Source organism: Elephas maximus, chromosome 22, assembly GCF_024166365.1.
Source record: "Elephas maximus indicus isolate mEleMax1 chromosome 22, mEleMax1 primary haplotype, whole genome shotgun sequence".
NCBI lineage: Eukaryota > Metazoa > Chordata > Mammalia > Proboscidea > Elephantidae > Elephas > Elephas maximus.
This window is the reverse complement of record NC_064840.1, coordinates 16663076-16672839: the sequence shown is the minus strand read 5'-3', so window position 1 is coordinate 16672839 and position 9764 is coordinate 16663076.

Below are 9764 nucleotides of genomic sequence, written 5' to 3'. Positions count from 1 at the left end.
TATCTGGATTGTTTGATTTTTCTGTTTCTAGCTTTTTAAGGAAGTGCCATATCGTTTTCCAAAATGGTTGTACCATTTTGCATTCCCACCAGCAGTGCATAAGAGTTCCAATCGTCCTGCAAGCTCTTCAATATTTGTTATTTATTTATTTTTTTAGTTTGTGCCAGTACCGTCAGGGTCAGATGTATCTCGTTGTAGCTTTCATTTGCATTTCTCCAGTGGCTAGTGATCTCGAGCATTTCCTCATGTGTCTGTTAACCGCACGAATGTCTTCTTTGGTGAAGTGCCCATTTTTTAATTGGATTATTTGTCCTTTTGTTGTAGAGGTGTTGGAATTTCCTACAGATTTTAGAGATTAGACCTTCGTCGGATTTGCTATAGCCACTTATTTTTTTCCCAGTCTGTAGGTTCTCTTTTTACTTTTCTGGTGAAGTCTTTTGATGAGCATAAGTATCTAATTTTTAGGAGCTCCCAGTTATCTATTTATCTTCTGGTGTTTATGTATTTTTAGTTATGGTTTGTGTCCTATTTATGCTATGTATTAGGGCCTCTAGCATTGACACTGTTTTTACTTCTATGATCTTTACAGTTTTGGGCTTTATATTTAGGTCTTTGATCCATTTTGAATTAGTTTTTGTGTATGGTGTGAGGTATGGGTCCTGCTTCATTTTCTTATGAATGGACTTCCAGTTTTGCCAGCACCATTTTAAAAAGACTGTCTCTTCCCCATTTGATGAACTTTGGGCCCTTGTTGAAGATCAGGTGACCGCAGGTGGATAGATTTACACCTGGGTTCTTGATTCCATTCCATCGGTCAATGTATCTGTCTTTGTACCAGTACCAGGCTGTTTTGACTACTGTAGCAGTATAGTAGGTTCCGAGGTCAGCTAGTGTGAGTGTTCCTACTTCATTCTTCTTCTTCAGTAGTGCTTTACTTATCCAGGGCGTCTTTCCTTTCCATATAAAGTTAATGATAAGTTTTTCCATCTCTTTAAAGAATGCTGTTGGTATTTGGATTGGTTTTGCATTTTATTTGTAGATTTCACTGGGTAGAATTGAAATCTTCCCAACGTTGAGTCTGCCTATCCAGGAGCATGGTGTGTTTTTCCATTTATGTAGGTCTCTTTTGTTTTTTTGCAGTAGTGTTTTGTAGTTTTCTTTGTATAGATCTTTTACATCCCTGGTTAGATTTATTCCTAAGTATTTTATTATTATTATTTTTATTTTATTTTATTTTTTTAGGGGTTTTTATAAATAGTGTTTTTTTCCTGATTTCTTTTTCGTAGCTCTCTTTATTGGCGTATAGGAATCCAACTGATTTTTCTATGTTTATCTTGTATCCTGCTACTGTGCTGAATCTTTCTATTATTTCCAGTAGTTTTCTTGTGGAGTCTTGTGCGTTCCCTATGTATAGTATCATATCCGAAAATAGGGACAGTTTTACTTCTTCCTTACCAATTTGGTGGCAAAGGATTTTTTATTAGAAGCTAATGAGTTTGCATCTGGACCCTCGCAGGGTTAAGACAGATTGTTCTGTCTCCAAACACCACCTTGGCTCCTTGGTCACCTTCAAAAGAGGGAAGAGCAGAAGAGAAAAGGGAGAGGAGGTTCACATTGGCTTAGGTGTGCTGCTAAGGGCTTTGTAAGCATTATATCCCTTAATTAACCCTATGAGCTGGATATAAAAATTGCCCTCTTTCACTGATGAGGATGATGAGGCTCAAATCCTCACTCTGCCCTTGACTAGCTAGATGTTCTGGGGCACATCACTCAGCTGTCAAGTGACTTACCCAAGACCATCTAGCTAGTCAATGGCAGAGTGAGGATTTGAACTGAGGTGGAGTGGGGATTTGAATTCAGACAGAGCAGAGATTTGAACTCAGGCAGTATGGTATTAGAACTCAGGCAGAGCAGGGATACAAGCTCCCACCGCCATCAAGTCATTTCCTACTCATAGCAACCCAGTAGGACAGAGTAGAATTGCCCCATAGGGTTTCAAAAGCTGTAAATCTTCACAAAAGCAGTCTTCTACATCTTTCTCCCGTGGAGAGGCTGGTGGATTCAAACCACCAGCCTTTTGGTTAGCGGCTGAGTACTTTAACCACTGCACCACCTGGGTTTCATAGCAGTGTGATTTTGGAACCCACAGTCTTAACCACTAGACCATACTTCCCCCCACAGAGGTGACATTTGTATGAACTTCACTGAATCAGTGAACAAAGAAATGAATGGTGAGGCTTGGGATGGGGCCCTGTTGATGGGGACTGCGGTGGGGGGGCGGGCTCTGGTGAAGAACTGGGGAGCCACAAGGGGAATTGATGGGATTTCCATGTGGATTTTAGAGGAACCTGTCGAGGCAGAAGAGGGAAATTGTGAGAAGGAGAGATCCCCCTTCCCTTCTCTAGGCCATACAGGAGGAAAAGTAATGGAAGTTCTGATGCTCTGCCTTATTTATTTGTTCCTTTTTTTTAACATGATTGCTTAGAGCTCAGATTCAGCTATACTATGTTTTCTGAGACAAAACAAAACAAAATAAGCACAAAGAACCAGAGGAGAACAGTGCTAGCTATTGACATAGACACTTGCACTGTTTCTCAGCAGCACTTTGTAGAAGTTTCCTAAAGTATTCACTTCATTTTTTTTTTTTTTTTTGAGGGGGAGAAATAAACACATCTTTTTGGCAATTAAGACACACAGCACGTAAACATTGCTGACAAATTAGAAAATTCACATAAGCTTAAATCAGCTTAAATCATTGTTAATATTTGGATGTATGTCCAAGGTTTTTTGTTTTTAATGGAGTCTAATGTGCACAGACCCTGGATGATGCAAACGGTTAAGTGCTTGATGACTAATCGAAAGGTTGGCAGCTCAAACACACCCTAGAGGCACCTCGGAAGAAAGGCCTGGTGTCTGCTTCTGAGAGGTCACAGCTGTGAAAACCTCATGGAGCACAGTCCTTCTTTGTGCAGAGGAAGTTGCTGTGAGTCAGAGCTGACTCGATGGCAACTAGCTGGCTGGTTGGTTATTATACATGCTATTTTGTAACCTGATTCCTTTAATTTATTGTGATCATGTTAATAGAGACAGTCTCATAGTGTTATTTTTATAACTGCACATTTCTGGTCATTGATTAGTTATTCCCTGGCCCTAAAGAGGTGTGAGGTGGAGAAGCACATTGGGCTGACTGAGGCATCAACCATAGGGCAGGAATCTGCTGACAGGACTTAGAAGGCTTTGGTGGAAGAGTTTCTGAAGAGGGGCCGCTTGCAGTCAAGGTTCAGGAGATGTGGAATAACTTGGAAACCTCTGTTAGGAAACATTTTGAGAAAGCTTACAATGATATTCTTCCAGTGGTATGAGGCTATGGCCAAGTGCCCTCACCTTCTAAGCTTCATCTGTTGAATGGGGATAATAACAGTACCAACTATTGGGGTTGTTCTGAGAATTGTGTGAAATAAGCATACTGAGTGCCTCCACAACCACCTGTTAGTCTGTCGTACTGTGGTGGCTGGTGTGTTGCTATGACACCGAAAGCTATGCCACTGGTGTTTCAAATATCCGCAGCGTCAACCATGGTGGGTAGGTTTCAGCAGACCTTCCACAGTGAGAAAGACTAGGATGAAACACCTGGCAGTCTACTTCCAAAACTTAGCCAGTGGGCACTGAGAAACTGAACTGCTGGGCTGGGGCTGGGAACCGTGGTCCTGGGGGGCATCTAGCTCAATTGGCATAACATAGTCTATAAAGAAATTGTTCTACATCTGATAGTGTTGAGTAGCAACTGGGGTCTTAAAAGCTTGTGAGCGGCCGTCTTAACATGTATCTACTGATCCCATCCCAGCTGGAACAAACGAAAATGAAGAAGACCAAAGACACAAGGGAAAGATTAGCCCAAAGGACTAATGGACCACAGCTACCACAACCTCCAACAGACCAAGCCCAGGACAGCAAGATGGTGCCCAGTTACCACCACCAACTGCTCTGGCAGGGATCACAATAGAGGGTCCCGGACAGAGCAGCAGAAAAATGCAGAATACAACTCAAATTCACACACACTAAAAGACCGGGCATGCTGGTCTGACAGAGACTGGAGAAACCCCAAGAGTATGACCCCCAGTCACCCTTTTAACTCAGTACTGAAGCCACTCCTGAGGTTCACCCTTCAGCCAGAGATTAGACAGTGGTATATAAAAAAAATTTTTTTTTTTATAGCACCAACAATAATACATGTGAAAAATATGCTTCATAGTTCACTTCGTGCGTAGAAGACTAATGGGAACATACCCCTAAAGCAAAGACGAAAAGGCAGGAAGAGACAGGAAAACTGGACGAATGGAAACAGGAAACCCAGGGTGGAGAAGGGGAGAGGGTTGACATATCATGGGGTTGGCAACCAATGTCGTAAAACAATTTGTGTATTAACTGTTTAATGAGAAACGAATTTGCTCTGTAAACTTTGACCTAAAGGGCACGCGCGCACACACACACGCACACACAAAAAATTAGCCAATGAAAACCCCATGGATCACAACAGAACATTGGATCACAACTTGCTTGCTTTGAGCATGTCATCAGGAGGGATCAGTCACTGGACGAGGACATCACGTTTGGTAAAGCCAATGAGGGTGAGGGAGACCCTCCATGAGATGGATTAGCACAATAGCTGCAATGATGGACTTGAACATGCCAGCGATTGTGAGGATGACGCAGGACTAGGCAACATTTCGTTCTGTTGTACATAAGGTCACAGTGAGTCGGAATCGACTCCATGGCAACTAACAATAACAAGTGCCTACACAAATACCTCCTTCTCCATTCCATTTAAGTAACACAGAAACCTGCACAGAAACTGGGGGGGTTCTCTACACCCTTCCCAAATACAGTGGGTTTTAGTGGCGTTAGTTTCACCAAGATGACTTTTTGACCAAGCACAGCAGAACTTGGCAGGACAGTGTGACTGCGGAGCCTCGGAGTCCTGGGCCTGAGGCCCTTCACCTCCCCCGGGGGCTGGGCTTTTCTGGCTCCTTCTGTTCTGCCTCCCTCTTGGTCTTCCTTCACTATCCCCACGGTTGGTTTTTTGGAGTCAACCAAGGAAACAAGAGGCTGAGTGAGGTGGCTCTTGCTGCTGGTGACGGGGAAAGTTGAGGAAGCCCTTGGGAGGTGAGCCCTGGGCTCCAGCTGAGTACCTCCAACCTGGGGCTGGATCACATCTCTTTGATATTTAACATTTGGGAATGATTGCAAAGAACAGCTAAGATCAAAGGGGTCATTTTCTTACATACAGACACTCCTCAACAATGATTTCTTTTTAGTTAGTCGGTGAGAAAATGTATGTGAAAAGCTCACCACAATGCCTAGCACATAGTAGGCACTAAAAAAAAAAAAAAAAACCATTACCATCAGGCCAATTCCAACTCACAGAGACCTTATGTGTTTCAGAATAGAATTGCTCCATGGGGTTTTCTTGGCTGTGATCTTTACAGAAGTTGATTGCCAGGCCCTTCTTTCGTGGTACCGCTGGGTGTGTTCAAACTGCCAACCTTTGGGTTAGTTGTGTTGTTGTTGTTCTTGGGTGCCGTTAAGTCAATTCCAGCTCATAGCAATCCTACATGACAGAGTAGACCTAGGTTCTCTAGGCTGTACTCTTTTTGAGAGCAGATCACTAGGTCTTTTCTCCCACAGAGCAGCTGGATGGTTTCAAACTTCCAACCTTTCAGTTAGCAGCTGAGCTCTTAACCACTGAGTATAAACCCAGGGACCTAGACACACAATACGTGCTGCTATTGTTGTTCTTTTTAAAGGCATAGAAACCATCAGGACCCTGCACCAGGCAACAGTGGGGAATCTAAGATAATCTAGATTCTTGGTATGAAAGCCCTACCTCTCCGCCCCCTTAGCCAGGTCTGCTCCCTCACCCCCATCGCATTAACTCCTCCCAAAAACCAACTGGGCAGAGTGCATGCTGAGGAATGTTTTCATACCCTCTCAAAGCCTGAAGACATCCAGGGTGTCACAAGGCAGATAAATGTACTTATCTTTTCCCGCTGAAATTGGCACATCCAGCGTGGAGAGTCGATGATTTATTTACCGGTGACGGCTCTGCTCTGGGGTGAAAGTGCCCTGGTTTGCCAAGTGGTTCATTCATTTGTCTTTGTTGGCAGTACAGGCCCGTGGGATCCCCACCCAACACCCACCACCGCCTATTCCTCCTGCTTCCCATGCTCACACTGAACGAGCGGGCAGGAGGGGTTGGCTCTGTGCTTGTGTTCACACCTACGGAAGCGCCCTCTGGGGTCTCCTTCAGGTGAGGGGGTCCCTGTGGGGTAGTCATGTGCACAGGGTCATATGTAGCATTAGAGAAACCGCACCTCGGTGATTATTGACGTTCTCAAGATCCCATGGTCTTCGGAGTCATACGACTCTGAACTCAAACTCTGTCCTGTTCTTTATTAGCTATGTAGCCTCTAGCAAATGACTTGACCTCTCTGATCCTCAGATTTTTCACCTGCTGTGTGGGAATAAAAGCACCTGTTTCCTGCTTTCCTGTGAGGGTAGCCTATTAAAGAAGCTGACACACTGTCAAGTATGCCTGACATGTAGGAAGCACTTATTAGCTATTATTCAGATCTTTATCACTATTGTTATTCTTCTGGGCTCAGATCTGGTCCCTGGAGAAGGCATTTTCTCTCAGGTTTTATGAAATACTAGAGCTGGAAGTGACTTACAGGAAAAGCCGACAGCTAGGTTGAAGCTCTAACACTAACATTTAAATGCTGTGTGATCTTCAGGCAAGTGACTTCACCTTTCTGGCCCTCGGTTTCCTCACCTGTAAAATGGGAGTAATAAAATGAGATAATGCCATGGAAAGTATCCGGTAGTCAGAGAGTACTCAGGGAAGGCCAGTTTTCTTCCACCTCCTCCCACATGTACAGTGCTTACAATTTACAAAGGATGGTTACAGTCATTGTCTGACACAACTCCTACCATGACACACCCCCCACCAGTGATAGATCATAGTCCTTAATTCATGGAAACAGAAGCCCAGAGAAGTACAGCAACTCGTTCTAGCCAATATTCATTCGTTCAATCAACAGATACTTACTGAGTGTGCCACCTGCGTACCAGCAACTGTTGTAGGTACTCCTGATACAGGAAAAGAAAAAATTCCTGTCCTTGTAGAGCTTACATTCTACACGTAGGTACAGATAATAAACAGTGGAGTTAGGGGCCATTGGTGGTTCAGTGGTAGAATTCTCACCTTCCATGCAGGAGACCAGGGCTCAGCTCCTGGCACATGTACCTCTAGTAGAGCCACCACCCATCTGTCACTGGAGACCTGTGTGTTGCTATGATGCTAAACAAGTTTCAGTGGAGCTTGCAGACTAAGCCTGGAGACCTACTTCCTAAAATCAGCCAATGGAAACCCTATAGATCACAATGGTCTGATCCACAACTAATCATGGGGATGGCTCAGGACTGGGTAGTGTTTCATTCCACTGTTGTGCATGGGGTTACCATGAGTCAGGGGCTAACTTGAGGGCAGTTAGCAACAACAACATAATAAATAGATTACATACTATGTTAGAAAGTGGTAAGTGCTATGGAAAAATAGATCATGACAAGGAATCGGTGTGGTCCAATGGATTGCTTTTATATGGCCTTTCTCACCATGGACTTGTAGCTCCCTCCAAATGACTGGATGGGACTATGCAAGTGAGGTGTTTGTGGGTTACCAAGGGGATTGAATAGCTTGGTAAGAATGCTCATAAGGTATGTGGCACCCTTGTGGGTGTGGGACCATGCAAATAAGGTGTAGGGAACCCTAACGAGGGGGTTGGTCAGTTTTGCCATATCATTAGGCTTAAAATGAACCCTCCCAGAGGTGGACAGAGGGGATCTCATGACCATCAAGAAAGAAGAGCCAGGAGGAGAACACATCCTTTGGACCCAGGGTCCCTGTGCTGGGAGCCTCCTAGATCTAAGAGAAAGAGAGAGAGCTGAAATAACGGAGACAGTGCAAGATAGCGAGAAGTGGCAGTAGAAAATGGCGGCTGCAGAGGCAGCAGAACCAGGAGACTGGCAAGAGATGGTGCAGTGGGTGTGCAGATCCATGGAGCGAGAGAGCTGAGCACCTTCAGGCAGGAGGTTTGCTCACAGAGTGAGGTGCCTCCAGGCGCTTGTCAGTGGAGCTGGGCTTGCCAGCCCACAGAGCTAGAAAGCTGAACGCCTTCGGGTCAAGGCTTACTGGCAGAGTGGGGTGCCTCTGGGCACTTATCGGCAGACTGAAAAGAGCTTTGTAACGCTGGTCCAGTCAGGGCAGAGGGTGGGCCCGGGGCTTGTTTGAGAAGTTGAGGGCCAGAGAGAGGTGTGCCTGTGGGCATGGCTGAGAAGCGGCTGTCCTGATCGAAGAACTGTATCCTGAGCGTTCCTGAACGTGAATTGTAACCTGTTAACTTTCCTAATAAACTCCATAACTGTGAGTATGGTCTATAAGTTCTGTGTGGCCATTGCAATGAATTATCGAACCCAGCAGAGAAGTAGAGAGTGCCATGGGAGGGATGGCTGGTGTCAGAATTAGTAAAGATGGCGGAGAGAGGAGGCTTGTCTTACCTCCATCTCATGGGAATCAGCCTTGGGCTGTTGATCTTGATTCTCCTTCCCCCTTGTGAAGTTAGAGGAGATCAGACAGTGCCCCCAAGCCATTTTTACAATCAGAAAGGATGGATAAAGGGAAAAAGGGCAGGTTGCAACTTTAAATAGGTTGTTTAGGGCATGTGTCATTTAGAAGGTCCCATTTGAACAAAGACTTGAAGGAGAGGAGGGGCTTGGCCACACAGATGTCTGGGGGAAGTGCATTCCTGGCAGAAGGATCAGCATATGCAAAGGTCCTGAAGAGGGAGTGTGCTGGGGCATTCATGGAACAGCAAGGAGTGGAGTGAGCAGGGTGGACTGGGGAGAGTGGAAAGGGACGAGGCCAGAGGAGCTGGGAGATGGTGGGGTGTGTGTATTAGGGTGGAGGGAATCCTTTAGGGCTTTGTATCCATGATAAGGACTGTGGTTTTTACTTTGAACGAAACAAAGAGCCATAGGAGGGGCTTGAGCAAAGCCATATCATCATCTGAGTTATATTTTAACAGGATTCCTCTGGCTGTTGTGCTGAGAATTGACTGTGGGAACAAGGGTGGACACAGGGAGTTATTGCTGCACCAGGCTCCGTTCACAGTGGAGGCAGGGGGTGGGGGCATGGTGAGAAGTGGTTGAAGGCTGGAGATGTTTGGGAGTTCAGGATTTCCTGATGAATTGGAGGGAAAGCTAGTAAGTCATGGGGCTAAATGTGGAACCTAGGTCTCCTGAGCCTTCCCAGTGCCCTGTGTTTTGTGATCACTGCTGGTTACCACCCTCCCAGCCTCCCCATGCTTCCAGTTCCTGGTGGGCCTGCCAGGACTGGGTGTTGGATTCCTCTGGCTCATCAGGGGTATGTAGTGCTAACTTGAGGGAGGGGGTGGTGCTGGGCTAGAGCCCTGGTGGATATCAGCCACCCATCCCGGGCTTGCACCACCAATCCTGCCGGAGCAGCTCAGCTCTAACTTGGCAGTTCCACCTCTGTTTGTTGCATCACTCTGGTTGTCAGGGAGATGAGTTCCCAGGTCATGCTCCCAGATTAGGAACTGGGTGGAATGAGGTGGAGCACATGAGCTTATGAACAACACTGTCACTGTTTGCATTGTGGACCTTAGTAACGGGCCAGAGAGCCACTGGCC